The sequence below is a fragment of the Coffea arabica genome, chromosome 7c, assembly GCF_036785885.1.
Source record: "Coffea arabica cultivar ET-39 chromosome 7c, Coffea Arabica ET-39 HiFi, whole genome shotgun sequence".
Lineage (NCBI taxonomy): Eukaryota > Viridiplantae > Streptophyta > Magnoliopsida > Gentianales > Rubiaceae > Coffea > Coffea arabica.
The window spans coordinates 35,306,398-35,325,414 of record NC_092322.1 but is presented as its reverse complement, the minus strand read 5'-3'; the positions used below and the strand labels follow the sequence as shown (position 1 = coordinate 35,325,414).

General features: G+C 35.1%; 1 long non-coding RNA gene across 1 annotated transcript; it reads left to right on the top strand.

Annotated features, from left to right (window-relative positions):
* The first annotated feature begins 344 nt into the window (after positions 1-344).
* Positions 345-3,420, top strand: LOC140010128 (uncharacterized). Its single transcript, XR_011817376.1, has 3 exons — positions 345-655; positions 2,449-2,525; positions 3,196-3,420. It is a non-coding gene; the product is annotated as an uncharacterized lncRNA (long non-coding RNA).
* The last annotated feature ends 15,597 nt before the right edge of the window (positions 3,421-19,017 follow it).

The following is a 19,017-nucleotide window of genomic DNA, read 5'->3' as shown; positions in this document are numbered from 1 at the left end:
TAGTACTTGGAGTTTTTATCCGCGTAGTAGCACAATAAGCTTGGAATATTGGAGACTTGTACTATGGTCCTAAAATAGGTAATCTTATGAATAAATATTCAAGTGATAGTTAGTAGTGCAATCGTTATAAGAATTTTTCGAAAAGTTTCGCGTTATAGCGTTAAATTTGACGATACGCTTTTTCACACGCGCGGCTTCATTTGAGGGACTTTAGACCCTTATTTCTGGACAATTAAGAGTGAATAATATTTACATGAATATATATGCCTTGGAGGTTTAGTGCACTAGTGAACCAAACGCGCGAAAAATCGAGCCGTAATCGTACCAAACGGCCCCTAATGAGAGTTGACTTTTGGGTGATTTTGCACCACACATTGCACCTTCTCTTGGAAGCTAACTTGGATCAAACACACTCTCTCTTCTCTCTCCTCATGGCCGGCCAAGACACCCTCTCTCTCTAACTCCTTGTTCAAAAAAATTCTGCACACTAATCTTCCCCAAAACCACCCCAAATCACCTCCAAATCACACCAAACTTGGAGACCACTTAGCAAACCTCTTGGAGATTATATCTAGCTAAGGAGGAGGGGAGCTTTCACGGTTTCTTGGAGCTTCAAGAGGGCCGAAAATTCTGACCTTGCAAACCAAAGGAGTAGGTAATGACCAACCCTTGGATTCTTATCTTTTGGAGATTATATGACAAGATTAAGCTCATGCATGCACTTAGTTACTTGATTATGGTGTAAAAATGTGATTGTGGGCTCTTGGAATTCCCACACTTGGGTTGTTGTTGCTGATTTGATGATTGATGGTGATTATATTGTTGGTTTAGTGGTTATAATGATGCATTAGTGGTGGGTAATTAGTAGGAACTTCATTGGGTGTAAGAAGCTAAAATTTCCGATTTTGCCCCTGCCATGTTCGGCCATTTCCAGGCCAATTTTTAATGGTTTAATTGCTTGAATTGGATGTTTGTAGGATGTATTAGATGTGTGAAAAATTTCATTGAAAAATAATGAGGTTTGAATGGGCAAATGAATTTTTGTTCGAAACCAGCAAATCTGGAAAACTGATTCGCGTATGCTCTGACCAGCAGTAGTATTTTGGCTATAACTCTGTCTTCGGATGTGGAAATCATGTGCCGTCGGTGGCGTTTGAAACTAGACATTCCTAGCTTTAATTTGGTATATAATGCACGTTCTGATTCTTTGTGAGCGAGCCGAACCAAATGTTTTAAGTTCGCTGTCCTGTTACTCTGTTCATCTGGAATGAAGTGTTCAGGCAGCAACTTGATGCCCGAATTTGAATCAGATGGGTGCCGAATTTGGAAACGATTTCTTCTGTGATATTTTAACTCTATGAATGTATTTTCCAACGGCATAAGCCATGCTCGATTTCGATCTATATTGACTGAGTTGTGACTGAAACAAGTGGACTGCTCTGTTTTGGAAAACCCTAATCTTTGGACTGGTTTGGAACAAAATCTTGGAGTGAACTTGTTAGTTGATGTTTTTGATATTAAACACTTACCAAAGGTATCATGGATGTATCTTAGACCCTTATTTCACAAATGAACCATGGTTGGATAACTTTCTTGGTTAAACGATTGGAAATTTGGAAAATGAAAGTCAAAGGCAGATTGCCTTAGGATTTTTCTTGAACTTTGGTTGGCTAATTAACGACCTTGCCGAAGGTATTTTTCCACAAAATTCGATAGAGAGATACCTTCCACATAGTATTGAAATACTGCCAATTTTGGTGCCGATTCAAGTTCGTTTCGATACCCAATTGAATTACTAAAGTTAGAGGTTCAAATCTGGAAAATTCTCATCCAGTCTTGAATTTGCTCAACTTCGGGCTACCGTATCTCGGTGCTCGAAACTCCGATTCTTGATCCGCTTGTTTTGTTATAAACTTCACTTGCAACACTAATTGAGCTGCAAAATTCAGAGGCTGGTTTGCAACGTGCGAATCGTGCCGAATTTTCAAAGTTGGCCAAAATCCAACCTCATTCTGCCTTGTGAACCAACCCTGCACCTTCAAGCTCATTTTTGACCACTTTTCACTTCGATTCATGGAAAAGTGTCTTCTAGGAACTTATAGTACTCTCTAAGAGGTTTCCAACGGTATAAAGTTTTCCAATTCTCGACTTATACCGAGCGAGTTATGATTTTTCAAAGATTCATCATAAAACTGAAAAAATTTTCCAATTCCAAAGAAATAGAGTTTTTTTCAAAAACTCTTTGTTCTTTCGATATTCTTAAAACGTTTTGCTTACGATTTTCATGATAAAAACTCAAATAATATTGTACATAATAAAAGGCAAGTTAAACCTCGATTTACGTGTAATTGAGGTTTCTTTTTGCAAAATAATTCTTAGATTGTACTAGTGTACAATCTTCCTTGATAAGTGGGTTAATTGTGTGATTATTCGCTATTAAATTGCCAGGCGCGCAAGGAGACCTTCAAGAGGATCTCACCGTGGACACTTGAACTTCCGGAAAATAATTCTTTTTGAATTGGTCGGTGAGTGTCAAGTGTGTGAAATTTGATACTTGCTTATTTGTGTAATTGTTGGAATTTTAAGAAAATGGGGACGGGTGCGTACTTTATCGTACCTGTTCTAATTTCAAATGAATGAATGAAATGTATTGAATGAATGAATGAAATGCAATGTTATGTCATGAATGCATGTGTCGTTGGAGTGAACCTCCTCGACTTTCAAATGAATGGGGGACGCCCAAACTCATAGGCCGTCCTTAGACTCGAGCCAGCAATGGGCTTGGTCGGGGATTTGGACGAGCCATGAGATACACATAAGCTCGACCTAATAAGAGGTCTTGCTTGGCATACTCGTAGAGTATCGCCCAATAATAGACTTGTGGGCCCTTGGGGTGTACGGTGGACGGAGGAAAGTAAGTGGTGATCTACGGAAAGGGAAATACCGACCCGGTTGACAGGAGGGTCAATGCGGGAAGGTATACGAATGACAACGGCAGATCGGGTGGAACTTAGCTCCTGAGAGCTACTATATCCTTGAATTGTTTCTGATTACTTTTCCTGTTTGATCGATTGATTATTGAAAAGACATGGATTTATTTATTAAATTTGGGATTGTTATTTGACTAAGTGCTTGCATGTGTGTTCTTGGCCTCACGAGCGTTAGCTCACCCTATAGTTTTGTTTTCCTTAACAGGACCGACTCTTGGAGAAATATGGAGAAACCATCCGTTGTAATTTTGTTAAGACTCCTGTTATATATTTTGACTAGGCCCTGGTTTGGGTTGTACTTTTGGGAACTGTAAACTTGAAAAGTTTGGGCCCTGATGTGTACTTTGAATTTAAGTCGTTTCATGATTACCCGATGTACTGGTTATACATTAAGTGACTTATTAAGCTTGAACGCTTCCGCATTATTGTATTCATGTTGTTCTCATCGAAGTGATTAGTTCGGTTTGAAATTGAATGGAATTGCTTGAGTCCTGGCGTGAGCTGGGCAGGCGTCCGCGGATACCCTTTGGTCCGCCTTAGGGAGATGTGGGGCGTCACAGTAGGTCCCGGATTAGTAAAAACGTCAAAACCTTGTTCACCAATCATCCATCCAAGTTATCAAGGAGTGGAATTAGAACGGAAGAACGCCTTTTGTGAATGGACTATCAAGCAGACATTTTTATTATTTAAAAGGGAAAAAAATGACAAAGTAGAAGGATTAGGACCGATCTACTAACCTCGCTTTCTTCTACCTCTTGCACGTACTTGTCCCATATCTTTGGGTCGACATAGGGGACAACGCAACGCCTATTTCGTTCAAGGAAGTACATAGCGCCCTCAGCTCATCTTCAGTGAAGGGCTCCACATTTCTCATAGCCTCAGCTGTCAGATCTTCCTACCCACCTTTCCACCCATCCACCGATTCTTCCGGAATTCCAGGCAGCATCTCTACCTTTTGCCCCTTCTGAGGATGATCCAAACACAGCTGCCCTCTTTGTCGCTCCCGCTTCCTTCTCGGCTGCTGCTGAAGCTGCCGATCCTCTCTTTCTCGCTGCACTCCATCGATTCCGCATACGGAAGCTTGAGGATGCACCAATCGTCACTGCCACAAGCCATTGCAGGTAACCCAAATTGAACCCTAATTTCAATTTGGATTGTATTCTGGATTGTTAGAGGACTTAGATCAATTAGGAGTGAAGGCGGTAGGAGGGTGCAACATAAAATTAAAAAAAAAACAATTTATAGACCCAATTTGAATTGAAATTGAAATTTTCAAAATCAGTAAATCGAAAATCGAAATGAAAAATTCTGTTTTCGAAATATACTAATTTGGTTCGAATTCAAGAATGGTTTTCTCAAATCAGAAATCAAATACTTAATTCGATTTCAAATTTGTATGTTATATATATATATATATATATTATGTAATATAAAATTTATATTATATAGTAATACATCTAACTAATAATTATATTATATAACAATACAACAATAAGTCTTATTAAGTTAGTTGTATATTATGTTATAATTATAAAAGGTTTAGTTTAGCATTGAGTTAGCAAAACTTATATATAATTATAATACAAAAAAAGTTCTAGAATTCGGTGAAATTGGTTATTGTCGAATTTCGAATGCAATTCGATATGAATTCAAATTTGGAATTTGTGAAAGCAAAATCAAAATTGGTTGAATTTCCTAATATCCAAATTTTGAAAAATTTCGAATTCAAAGTTTCGAATTACCAAATTCGATTTCGATGCACACCCCTAAAAGCCGGTTTACACTAGGCATGTGATTTTATGCATTTTAAAATATTATTATGTGTCAATAATATATGGATCGGCTTCTACAAAATGTGGGTGCCCAGTGGACTTGTTATAAAGTGAACATTTATACAAATTAGGGCTTTTTTTATACAAAAAGTACAGGGAGATTAAATGGATAAATGTAAAAATCACAGGAGCATAAAGTAAGTATTTATACAAATTATAACGGATTTACATTAAAATTAATATTTTACCACGCGCGCTTTTCAAGTGCACTTGGTATAAAGACCATAACTGATTGTGCATTTCATCCATTTTTCACCTTACATAAAATCATCAGGGGTTGTATGATTATTTTAAAAATTTAGGAGGTCATCTAGCATTATGTAAAACCATAGGAGAGTAATAAATAATTTACTTTTTTTTTATCAGAATTATATTCCTATATGGTAGACTATTTACTCTAGTTGAGATTCCCCCAAACTCATGACCAGTGTGTGATGACTCATTTTTACAATAAGCATTTTATATCGATAGAAGTGTCCTCTATTGATAAAATATTTATTTTAAACTATCTTTATATTTGCATAGTAGTAGAAAGACCATATATCATATGTTGCATCTAAACATCAAACACTTTACTTTAACCAAGTCAATGATCCTACATTATTGGTTGGTAAAGAATCAAAAGGATTTTACCAATGAATTAAGAAATACTATGATTCTTACTTAGAATTTCTTAATTTATTCTGGAAGAGCTAATTGAAGATTCATTTGGTAATCATATATAGAAGAGCCAGAAGAATAGTTCATCTGGGTGATTTACTAAATATTTATTTAACTTTTGCTAATTTGCTGAGTGTTCTTTTAGAAGACTCTTTGCAATGTTGTTATAACAGGCTACTAAAACAGAATAATTAGCTATTTGCAAGTCCAATGAGTAGTATGCTCTATTTTTTATCCTTGCTAATCAATTTATTAGCACTCGGTAAATCTGGCATTTGTCAAATGGAAAAATCATGGGGTCAAGTTTTTGTCAAGTGATAATGTGATAAATAAGTTTCAATTCAAATTCGAGATTAGCAAGTTGAAGGAATGAATGGTGATCTTTTAAGTTGTTATTTATTTGATTGTCATTGTGATTCGAAATTACTAAAATATAGTGAGAATTTGTTTTTAGTATTTACAAAACTTTAGCTGATAATTCAAAATTGTTACTTGTATATTGTGTTTTATGAATAACTTTGGATCATTTATTGATTTGGGAAGTGAGTGGCTATCCTTAAGTTCCGCACCAAGAAAAATGCCACCACTAGTTGAACTAATTGGTTAGTTAACTCAGTATTTAGCTTAACATGTATTCTCGTACGCGATTATGTCATCTAACGAAATAACTTTGCAATTTAACAAAAATAACATAGCACAAATAATTAAAACAACATAAAAAACATGAAGGGCATTCTCAATTGATCTTTTAAATCTGATTTTAATTTTGGATTTATGAAAACTGATTTTGAAACCCAATTTTAGATATTTTGGGCCCCAAAAGTAAAAAAAGCATGTCTTAATTCTTAATTGCTTTAAGATTCAGATTATGGCCTACCTTTTCTACATGCAAAAAAAAATCCTTTAAACTTTAACATAATTACTAAACTACAAAAAGATTAAGTAAATATTTTTGCCACGCATCTCTCTCCATTTCTTCTTACTCATTATTCCACCTCTAGATTCACTTTTTCCCCTTCTTCTTCTTATTCAACATTTAATCTTCATAAGAAAAATAATTAATTACATTAAAACTCCATGTCAGTCGTACAAAAGTTATTTATGTCTCACATAATGGCAATTTGGTTATCTTTTTGTCGAGATTAGCTTTTCAACATTTTCAAGAACACTTAAGTGTTTATCAAAGTAGCTTTATTAACTATAAACTAGAACACAGGAGTTATTCTACAAAATTTGTTAAAAATCAATTTCACAAAATCAGCTTTTACAAAATTAGAATCACTTGAGAACAATCCTGTAAGTCCTAAGCTATGTTTTAGATTAATTAAATCAAATTTACATAGAATTATTTCGTTTTGACATCTAAAAATTGATTATGGTAAATAAACTACTATAATAGGAATTGAAATATTAGAGAAAGAAGTAGAGGAATAGAAAATGATTTTCTTATTATTCCAACTAATCAAAAGTACTCTCAAGAGGTGCCAAGGTACCTCTATATATAGGTACTACAAAATTAAAGATACATCAATTTTATTAAACTCTTATTACTACAAGAATATGAATAGCCATATGAAACGGTTCATCCAATATATAAATAGCTCTTATGAATTAAAATCGTTCATCCAATGTAATTCCTTTACATAATGTAGCAATGAATTATGAATTAATTCTCTTAGAATCAATGAATTATGAATTAATCCTTTTAAGAATACAAATGGACATCCACACTTTTAGTTGTTTCATAACACAGCCCCTTGGATGTCTATTACATAAAGAATATGCGTCATAAAAACCTTACTAGGAAAAAATCCAATGGGACAAAAACCCTAGTGAAGGAAAAAACGTACACTATTCTTGTATATTGATTTGTCCCCCTGATGCAAATATCATTTGAGATCTTTTAACCGACGCATTCCAATATTTTTCACCAATTTCTTAAATATTGCAGTCGGCAATGCCTTGGTAAATAAATTTGTCAAATTATTATCTAATCGGATTGTTGCACATCAATTTCACCATTTTTCTGTAAATCATGAGTAAAAAAAAATTTTGGTGAAATATGTTTTGTCTTATTTTTTTTAATATATTCTCCTTTCAATTGAGCTATACAAGCTACATTATCTTCATATAATATAGTTGAAGGATTTTCTTTTTTAGAGGATAACCCATAACTCTTTCGGATGTAGTGGGTCATTGATCTTAACCAAACACATTCTCAACTAGCCTCATGAATTGCTATTTTTCAGCATGATTCGATGAAGTGGCGGCTATTGATTGCTTTATAGATCGTCAAGAAATGGCTATACCTTCATATGTAAATAGATAATCAGTTTGACATCTTGCTTTATGTGAGTCTATTAAATACTTAGCATCAGCATAACCAAGCAATTCAGATTTGGATTTATTTGAATAAAATAAACCAAGATCAATTGTTCCTTGGAGATTGCGAAAAATATGTTTAATACCATTCCAATGTTGTCTTTTGGGCAAAGAACTAAATCTTGCTAATAAATTCACTGCAAATGATATATCAGGTCTTGTACTGACGGATTTTTGATAAAAATGCAAATTTAATTCCGATTTTATACCCCTTCGTCTGCAAGTATACAGGTCAATCAAGTAGTATAGGGCATGTATCGGGTCGATCCCACGAGGAGCAAGTTAAACAATTATTAGGTCCTTATTTACTCTATTATTTAGACTAACAATAAATTGGAGTAGAAATATTATAAATGCTACTTCTTGTAATCTGATTAGATCAATGCAAGTTACAAATGGAGAAAATTCACTAAAGACTTGAATCTAGGGATATAGATTCCACTTATGGCACAAAAGATCCAATTGAATGAATTTAACACTTGTTACTACTCTTGTTTAACTAGAGATTCATTTCTAAAATTGCGAAAATATCATTCTCATGATAATAATGGTCTAGAAAAGCCTAGTTTTCCCTAATCTCTTGGTGAATAACTAACTCTATTCTTACTTCATTCATGAAATGTAAATTTAATCCACTTGAATGTATTTCTATTCTCATGAACCTACAACTCAAGCTCTACTCAGTTATTCCATTGTTATTACCAATTCTCATTGAGTAATAACAACTATAAACTTACTATTGATAATCAAACAACAACAAGTAATCAACATGCACAAGAAGACAAGTTAATAAAAGATACAACAAGTGTAAATCTCATTCAATTCATATCACTTGGCCATAAGTTTCATCTACTTCCTAGATATAGAAATTTAGCTACTCATGAATTATATAACAATCAAACTCATAATTTCATTAATGGAAAACATCACAAGTTACAAGTACCAGAAGGAGAAAGAAAGCTTAGCCAAATCAATGATGAAGCCCCCAAAATCTGCTATGACTTGTACTAGATGATTACAATATGAAGTCTCCAAGTGTTTTTGCAAGATTTGGTAGCTAGAGAGAATTGTCTACAAGAAAATGCTAGCTTCCATATATTTTTTCACCTCTCCTTTGTTGCTCTGCATAAAAGCTGGTGAAAAGTTCCTTTTCCACCTCCTCATGATTGTCAATTCTCAATCTTGTTAAGAAAGTCAAAAGTAATGGTTTTTGACGTGACAATAAATCATATTGTCCTCCTTTTTGCATCAAAAGCATGTGCCACCGAATTCTCTTACCAAATATAGCTGAAAAGTAATATGAAAAGAAAGAAAAACGGTTGAGCCACTTGCAGAGGAGAGAGGCAGATCCGAGGCCTTGGATCCGAACTCGGATCATGGTTGATCCGAGAACTTTCTCAAATGGATCCGAGTTTGGATCATGGCTGATCTCAGATCCACTGCTCCAGAAGTACAAACTAGGGTTCGGATCCTCATGGGTGTGCATGGATCCGAGCTCGGATCCTCTTCAAATTGTCTTCCATCTTCTCTTTTTTCTCCATCTTCGTACCTCGTTCCTTTGCTCATTTTTTCATTACTAATACTTGTCTCATCTTAGTCATATGTGTGAGGTTCATGCATCGATAACCTTCAAAATCTCACAAGTTTATGCATTAATCCATTCATTTTGTAAGTTTCCATTTGTAGACACCAAATTTTTAACTTATTTATTTTATTTTATTTTTAGTAATTATCTATTTTTTGTTTTAAGGCACCTTTTAGCATTTTATAACATTTTAGATTATTATTATTTATTTATTATTTTATTTTATTTTTATATTCATTTTTGATCATTTAGTCGTTTACTTATATTTTAAGGTTTTTTTAGTGTTAAGAGTTGCCGGAAAATGGTCTCAAAAATATGCCTTATCTCTGTTAAATTTTATTTTATGCAAGTTTATTGTTTATAAAAAAAATAATAATAAAAAAAAGAAAGAAAAGAAAAGGCTGCGCATGCAATAGAATCACAGAAGGCATGGAGAAATACCATTTTTTTTACCACCATTTTTTCCACGGAGGATTTTTCTGATTCTTTCTTTCTTCCGATGATCATCCGGCGGCTCAAAAACATTTAGCAAATCCCCAACTCTCATCCTCACCTTTGAGGTGAGGGTTAAGAGTGGGTATTTGATATAAATAGAACGGCTAAGGTTGGGCAGCAGGTGAGGGAGAAAAAAACGGCGGATGAAAACTCTGGAGAAAAGAGTGTGTGTTGCGGCTAAAAAAAAAAGGGAGAGCTGAGAAATCGAGAGAGAGGTGGTGAAAGAAACGGAAAGAAGGGAGAAGAAGAAGAGAGGTTGGCGTCTGAGGCTGGGAAAACTGAGGGAGAAAAACCAGAGAGTAAGCTTCGGGGGGGCGGCTAAGGAACACAGAGGGCAGGAGAGAGCTTGAGAGAACGAGGGAATGGGGAAAAGAAAAGAAAAGCAGAGGGGAGGAAAAGAGGAGCGACTAGGGTTTAGAAAAAAAGAACGCAGCTTTAAGGAGAGTTCGGGTAAGAGAGGGTAAGGAGAGTTGGCGGCTGGGCTGAGTGGAGAAAAAACAGAGGACGGACGAGGAGGATGGGATTGACGGTTAGGTTTTAAAAAAAAAAGCAACAAAAGAAAAAAAGGGCTAAGGGAATAAGGAGAGAATGAAAGTGACGGCTGGAAATCTGGTGATGGTTGAGGGAGGGTAGAGTAGCGGAGAAAGTGAGGAGCTTTCGGTGAAGGAAAAAGCAAGAAACTGGAAAAAAGGGGCCAATAGGAAGAGAGATAGAGAAAAGACGGAGTCTTCGGCTAGAAGAGAAAGAAGAAAGCTTGGTTTCTCGGCTGAGAAAACAAAAGAAAGAAAGGAGAGAGTGAGAGGAAAACAGGAGGGAAACGTTGCAGAAATTTGCCCAGATGATGAACCAGGGTTGGAGATCCAGCTTCGAAGCTTTCATCCGGATGCGATTTTGTCAGCCGTTCCTCGTTCAGTAGACTCCAAAAGACGTCAAAGGTAATTCCTTTCTGCTTTTTACTTCTCACACAAACCCAGATTTTCATTGAATCGGCCCAAGATTTTTGCTGCGTTTTGTTTATGAACATACGTTGCTGTTTTGCTGCCTATAGTAGTCCGATGGGTTGGGTGTTTTGTTGAAAATTCGTTGTTAATCTTGTTCTGAGAAACGAAATTTGATGGTTAATGTTGGGTGGACATTTTTTGCTCCAAGTTATTGGGTTAGTCTGCCATGCCGTGGGTTTGATGGAAAGCTCAGAAATTTGTAACTATGAGATGAACATGTCTGGGCAAGCTTTTCCCCTCAGTTCAGATGTCTTTTCTTTTGTGTGTTTCAATCGTCTTGATGATAAACTTGGAGGTGAATCCTTGTTGCTTTGCTGTTAAAATTTGTTGCTGTCACGTGAGTTTGCTAAACGTCAAAGCATCAGATAAGCTTCAGAAATTTGCTAAAGTTGCATGATTTTCCTTCGGATTTTTATGTGTTAACATCTAAAGTTTATGGTGAAAAGTGGAGAGCATACTTGGTTCATACTGGAGTTATTGGTTGCTTGAAGTGTGTGCTTTCTTTGATGTTCGGTTGTCATTATTGAGTGCTGTGGGTAGGTTGCTGCAAGTGTCTTCGTGCCTCTGCTGCATTTGTTTTGCATTTTGGAGCTACTGATGTCTATGTTGTCTTCTTGATGCATGTAATCTCTAGTGTTTCCTGCTGCTTTATAAATTTTGGACCATTTTCATTGCCTTAATCTAGCCCATGAAGTGTTTTATCATTGGATCCTGTTAAAATGGAAATCCGAAGTTCTTGTTTGGATGTGGAAAAGCTATATTTCATCCTCAGGTTTTGCCGCTTTCCATTCTTCCCCGCAGCAGCCCACAAAAAAACTGGTTTAGTCATCTATTTTGCTAGCTAAATCTGGTGTCTAAATGATTAATGATGAGGTTGCATGTTTTAATTCGAAACCATAAAAATTTTTTTGGTGTAAAAATCGCGCGGTGTGAGGCTGCACAAACAATGAAAACATTACAGAGGCAATGAAAGCCTCAAATGGTTAGCAGCCTTCGTAGTTTGCATGCATGATTAAAAAGGAAAAATTTCATTTTGGCCCCCCAAGTCTCCCTTTTTTTCACTATGGCCCAAATAATTGGGAGAATCAATCAAATTGATCTCTCAAACTTTCTTTTTCCTTTCAATTGGATCCTAATTTTGTGAATATGGACTTTTTAGTTATTTAAGTGTTTTTAATGTCTCAATTTTATATTTATGTGGTTATTTGTGCTGCCTTGATTTTTTCTTTTATTTTGGAAGTTAAATAAGTGATTTCACTCCACTAGGATCCCAACTCAAGGGAGGTACATCCTATCCCTTATTGCTTACTTTATTTGACCCTACGTGCCCTATGTGACTTTCTATGCTTAATTGCATGCTTTTTGAACATTTTTATTTTATTCGTTTATTTATTCGCTTTATTGGCTTTAGTTTGTGTATTCATTTTTAGTTCAAATTTTCATCATTTGAAAGGCACTTGAATGCCAAAGTTGTAATAGTTAGGTATTTATTTTAATTATTTATTTATTTCCCCTTTTAGATTGTAGTAGGGTTCCCCAAATGTAATAGATAGGGTTTATGTGCTATGTGTTTGTGTGTGCCTATATGTCTATGTGTTTAATTGCTTTCCCTAGGATTCTGCATCTAGACAAGCATGCTTATGTGTTACGTGCTATGTGAAACTATGTGTTTTGCATGCCTATTTGCTTTTAGTATTATATCTAATTATGTGGATGGAATGTAAGTTACCGTGGCTGGTCCAATGCTAGTCATGGTCTTCCTTTCGAGCTCTTACAAGTCCAATGCTTGTGAGAGAGCGTTAGTGAAAAGCTAGTCCAATGCTAGACCCTTAGGGACCTCCTACGCTAGATCATGTTTGTATGACTACATTACATTCTCATGCATATTTTCACTTTTTAGGGTCTTTACCATTTTTTGCATGACATCCCTACTTATACGTATATCCCTTCCCCCATATTTTTTCCTTATATGTATATTACTTACCCCTTTGTATGAAACATGACATTAGACTTGCATTTCATTTAAGTATTAGATTTAGGGTAGTACATTTGCTTGATTAGACTAGGAAATACCCCTTGGATATGGGATATGGACGAGTTTGGCTTCTCTAACCTTAGCACGCTCGTATTCCCTCTATTAAAGGGAACATTGAAAGTCACGAGTATAAGTCTCCTGCACTCATTATGATGCATTCCTTTAGGTCATACACATTTGTATATTATTATTTTCTTTACTTTTCCTTTCTTTCGAGTCTCATGACTTGCATTATTCGTGACTTGTTCGAAAAGTCTTTATTGGGTATCACAATCAATGTGATTGGCAACAATCAAGTTTTGAAGAGAAATTTCGACCACCCGATACTCTCTTAGGTCTAAGGTTTGCATTCATATAGTACATCCAAATGTGATAAATCTTAAGTGTAAAATAAGAAAATCTTTAACTAAATCGCGCAACTAACCTTGGTTAGGTTGAAAGAGTGCCTTGGATTCTTATCCTTGCCTTCCTTTTCTTCAAATGTGACTCCCGAATCTTTTTCTCTGATTTTCATAAACTTGGAGTCGTTTAAAAAGGGTTTTTTTTTACTTTTTCTTTTTTTTTTAAAAAAATTCATTTTTTAGGTAACTTGGTACACCTTAACTCTATACCAAGTGGCGACTCCATTTTTCATTCAAAAAACTCTTTTTAAACTATATTTTGGGTCAAATCGTCGCATTTTCAAGTCCCATTTAGACCCATGTTTTTCATTTTCTTTTTAAATCAAAAATTCATTTTTCAATCAAAAATTAAATCAAAAGCCATTTTTTCTAAACTCGTCTTTTATTTTTCTTATTAAAAATGGGGCGCGACAGTTGGCGACTCCACTGAAGACTTAGAGAGTCCGAGCAAATTTGATTTAATCAATCTCTTTCTTCTTTTAACCTTTTTATATATCGCATTTGGAGGTTTAGGGTTGTATTTTTTCCTTTTTTAGGATTTTTGCATTTCGCGCGTATCAACTCACTCTCTCACACATTTGCGTACGATTAATTTGATGGATGAATGATTTATTCATGTGATCTCGCGCATTGCATTGCATTTGGGTGGGGGAATATTACCTTAGAACGTAGCGTTGGTTCTCGATTCCTCCCCTCCAAACGAAGCACTTCATACGTGCATGTATAGTTTTATTTACCCTATTTTTTCCCTTTATCGTGGGCGCTATCCCACAGCTCCCTGTAAGATTAGGATTGATTTCCTTAGGTAGGCGGATGGTGTGCACTGCGCCCATAGCGATGCCTAAGGGATCACTCGAGCCATCGACCGAAGGCCCTGGGAGTGATGACCCTTCGCCTTTAGGTCTGAAGGCTTGGGAGCCGAAACTTTATCGAGTCTAAATGCATTAGTGAGCCAAACCTCATGCACCCATACTAGAATTGCCTTAGGGTAGAGTTGACCTTACCCTACTAGGGACACTATTTACGAGGGGAGGGATCCAACCCCTCTATTCCTTTTATTGCTTTATCTTTTTGTATTGCTTCGCTATAATGTGTTATGTGTATTTGTCTGATTGAACTAACTTTTCTTGATTTTTGTCTCCATTGCATTCATAAGCTTAGACAATAAGAGTCTTGGCATGGTACTCTCAAGGATCCTACCTTATTTGATGTGACACGTTTAAATTCAATGTTTCGCATTTTCAGCATAAATACATGTCATTTTAGGCTCACCCCGACATACAAAAGGCCTTTAGGTCACGTTTTCATTTGTATACTACATGTTTACGCGCTTTAATAAACTGGTATCATGCATAAACCCTAGAAAGGGAATGCCATTTAGGGGATCCCGTGCTAGGAATAAACCATCTCGTGTCTCGAATACTTAATCCAAGGAGACTTGCACGTTTACATTTTGTACCATCCGAAGGTGTAGTGCACGAGGTAAGGTAGGATCCGATCATTTTCAAGAGCGATCTTTGGAATATGAGCATCTAATAATCACTTTTTGGCCATTTTATCAAAGTTGGTAAAAATTCCTTACTTAAAGGACATTAATTTGAAGAAATTCACAAATAATTCCTCACTATTGAGACGATAAATAAATATAGAGGCCAAAATTTGATTTTAGGAGTCTCATAGACTAATGCATTGCAATAATTTTTTTTGAAACTACGAATGGGTAGATAATCGATAGATTTTTGAATAAACCATCAATTTCATCCATTTTATCAATTCATTCAATTTTAAGACAATATAATCATTTTTGAATAAATCATTAACTCCATTTCATTCATTTGGCCAATTTATCCATTTTTAGGGCAATCGAGTCGATTTTGAAGAGATTATCAGTTTCATTCAATTCAGCTGACCAATCTGCCTAGTTTTAGGGCAATTCGGTCGATTTTGAATAAATCATCATTTCCTCCTACCGTTTGATCAATTGATTTCATTCAATTCATTTGATTAGTTTAATTCATTTTTAGGGTTATCCATTCAATTTTGAATAAATAATCAAGTTTCATTCAATGCATTTGACCATTTTACCCTTTTTAAGGTAATCTAGTCAATTTTGAATAAATCATCAATTTCATCCTATCCATTTGACTTGTTTATTCCTTTTAGGGTTTAAATTTAAGGTTCACTGAATAAATTAGTCAAGACATTGCCATCCTTTCAAGAGTAAGCTCTCTTTCACATATTATATGTTGATCAAAGCAAGCAATCCATTCGGACTTTGTCCTCATTTTTTTAGACAAATGTCTCTTCTCACTCCAATGGGCCAAATTTTTCAAATCATTTTTTCACTCAATCAGTTGATCGGATTCATCAGGTATTGTATGGTGCCTACCCTAGAGAATTGCATTTTCATGCTAGGCCTACCCTTGGCATAAAAGGGCTCCCCTATAGGACATGCATACCGATTTTGTAGTCTTGCTTACTAACTCGGGGTATTTTTTCTTTTGTTTTCCCCTCCTGCATTCATAAAAATGCTTTAATAAGATGAAAATATTTTTCTATGTCTGCTAAAATTTGAAAATTACAAGTATTACTTGATTTTTGGGCAGATCTTGCAATGAAAACATGAAGAATCTATCTGGAAGCGTTAGGCTAAAGCCTCTGAGAGACTTCATAATTGTTTTTCAAAGGAAAATTCTGTTTATTTGATTTGTTAATGCATTTTTGTTCCAAAAGAAAGAGAGACAAAAAGTGTATATGTGGGGTTTTTTAGAAGTTTTTTCTTCTCATTTGTATTATAATTGAACAAGAAATTGTGTTTTAAACTTTTTCAGCAATAAATTTTGGACAATTATTGTTTTGTGTATATTCATGTACATTTGATTTTGTACTTTACTCATTAGAGATTTCATGATGAATTTTAAGAAATAAAACTAAATTGAGATTTCCTCAACCTCCAGTCTGAGAATTCACAAGTGTATGCTCTCTAAAATCCTTACGTACACTTTGGTGATCCGAATTATACAATAAGAGTGCTCAGAAAAAAAAAAGGTGAACAGTCACTCAAAAGGCCCAATGAGATACATTTTCTCCTTTCACTTAACCCAAAAATAGAATCAGTTACATTGATTGATAAATTACAAATTGGGGCAATTTTTGCTTGAAAAATGTCCACTGTGCCTAATTATATTCAATTCACATCTAAGTGAAAGCAAAATGCGCATTATTCTTGTTTATCTTGAAAATTTGGGATGATACTTCGAGCGTTCCTTTCTCTACCTATACAGATTTTATCATTTGCTCTCCCATTTGAGCCTTTGAAAGAATAATTTCGTTTCAAATAAGAGCCTTAATGATCACTACTCTACATTGGAAAATTCTTAGATATCAAAAAAGGAGTGGATTTTCAATGAGCATTTCGTTATTTTGGTTGTCATGAAGCATAAGAATGATGCTTTGACCATCGTTTCTACAATCTAAACACTATTTATCCCTTGCATCCTTGTTTGAGTTAAAATGGGTGGTTCTTTTCAAAGCACCTATGATCGCACCCCATATTGGGAAGGAAATTGGAGAATTTTCCAAAAAGAAAAGGCAAAGGCAAAAATGCTGAACCAAAAGAGAGAACCCTAAATAGAAAAAATTTGATCCTACCATCAATATCTGGGTTTCAATTTTGAAAAAAAAGAAGGAGGAGTGTCTGGAAAATCACCTATGCTTCACAGATATGGATGAACGAGAGTCATCCTCAGTGAATTAATTCAGATGCATGCAAAAAATTTCGCATTAATGAAAGTTTCCTTTCAGAGTTAATGTAAGAAACGGAATGAAAAGTCAGACCCTCTTCTTTTTCAGTCAAATATTCTATCCCTAGTTATTCCTTTTGAGCCTTCAGAATAAAATATTTCATTTGGCAACCCTTGAGAATCGCAAACCCCACACTGGCGCAAGTTTGAGTTGAAAAAGAAAGAAAAGTTTCAAGTGGTGAAAAGTGATAAAGCAATAAAATCAAAAGTCAAAAAGAAAAGAGAATCTCGGTTAAGCATAAACTGGGGCAAATTTTTGAAAAATTTCAAAAGAATGGCAGAAGGCCGAAAAAAGAGAACAAAATGAAAGAGAAAAAAGCCTCAATTAAGAATAAATTGGGGCAAGTTCTGATTTAACCCTAAAATAGGGTTGATACAATAATGCGGTTTCAGATCATTTAAACCACTTTTGAAAATCCACTTTCAAGTCTTAACTTTTCTAAACACCCCACCAGACCCCATTACAAAAGCCAAAAACCCTGGCTTCTGTTCTTCGCAATATCTCTGTCAAGAAATTTTCTAATTGGCAAGTGATGCTCATATATTGATGCCAAGGAAATTTTTTAAATGTATTTCTGAATTGATTAGCTGTGAAGTTGACACTGCTCTTCATGTGAAAACCCGTGATGGCACCTTTGAAAAAGAAGAGAAGAAAAAAGGAAAAGGAAAAGCGAGCGAAATAAAGGCAAAGAAAATGCAAAAAGATTCGATGCTGAAAGTCCCTACGAGTAATGATAAAAGTCAAACATAGTTCAGGATCTTGGAGTCCAAATTGGGGTAATTTTTGAAAAATGCGATCTTCAGTGCAATGTCCTTAAAAATCTTATCTCTTTAACTATCGTTTTCAAGCTACATTACAAGATCATAAACTCCATCGTTGACTTATCCCTCATGACAACTCGAAGTAGGAATTATGCTTCTGAGGAATCTTACAATCATTTGTGATCATAAGGCTATAACCTATTTCCACATGTTTAGCTATCGTTTCTGCCCATACGTTATAAGCCTAGAAAACTTATATGTTGATTAAGTTTTCTTAAGAAATAAGGGTGATAAACTCTTTGCTTTCACTAAGATGTGATATTGAATGGATTACATACAATTTTGAACACAAGAATAAGAAAGATCCTAACCTCCCATTAGAAATAATACCAACTTAATTGGTCTTGAAAGATGAGTTAACAAGGAGTGGTGACCCATTACCTTAAGCACCGATGCTAAGGTGAGGAAAAAACCTTCTGTAATTTGATTTTATTTCGAGAGATTCCTCATAAAATTTTCTGTTAGGAAACATAGTTTCTTACATTGTTCAAATAAATGGAGAGTCATCCAAACAAATTTTTGCAATTAAATGGACCCACACTGGGGCAAATTTTCATTTGAGAGATTTTTGCAAAATGGGCCCATACTGGGGCAAAATTTTTGTTTGTGAGATTTCGTAAAATCAGCCTATGCTGGGGCAAAATTTTTTATAATACATTTGAGGTTTTCGCCCAAGAGTCAAGTAACACACTTTCGAATCAATCACGCTGCTTTTTTCGTGAGTAGTAGTTGCATTAATTTAAGTGCATGTTGTACTTTGGTAAACACCTTGTACAGGAATTCATGACTTGAAATCGATGAAAAAGCGTAAGTCAGAATCTTGCGAATCAAGGCCTTAAGGAGGAGCAACCATGCCGTAACGCAAATCAAATGATCAGCTGCACAATAATTGGTGGAAATTGAAGCAAATTATTTTTGAGAAGATTCTCCCAAATGAAAAAATTGGAAAAATCAAGAAAAAAAAAATGAAAGAAAGAAAGAAGCACAAGACAAAACAAAAGGGATGGAGGC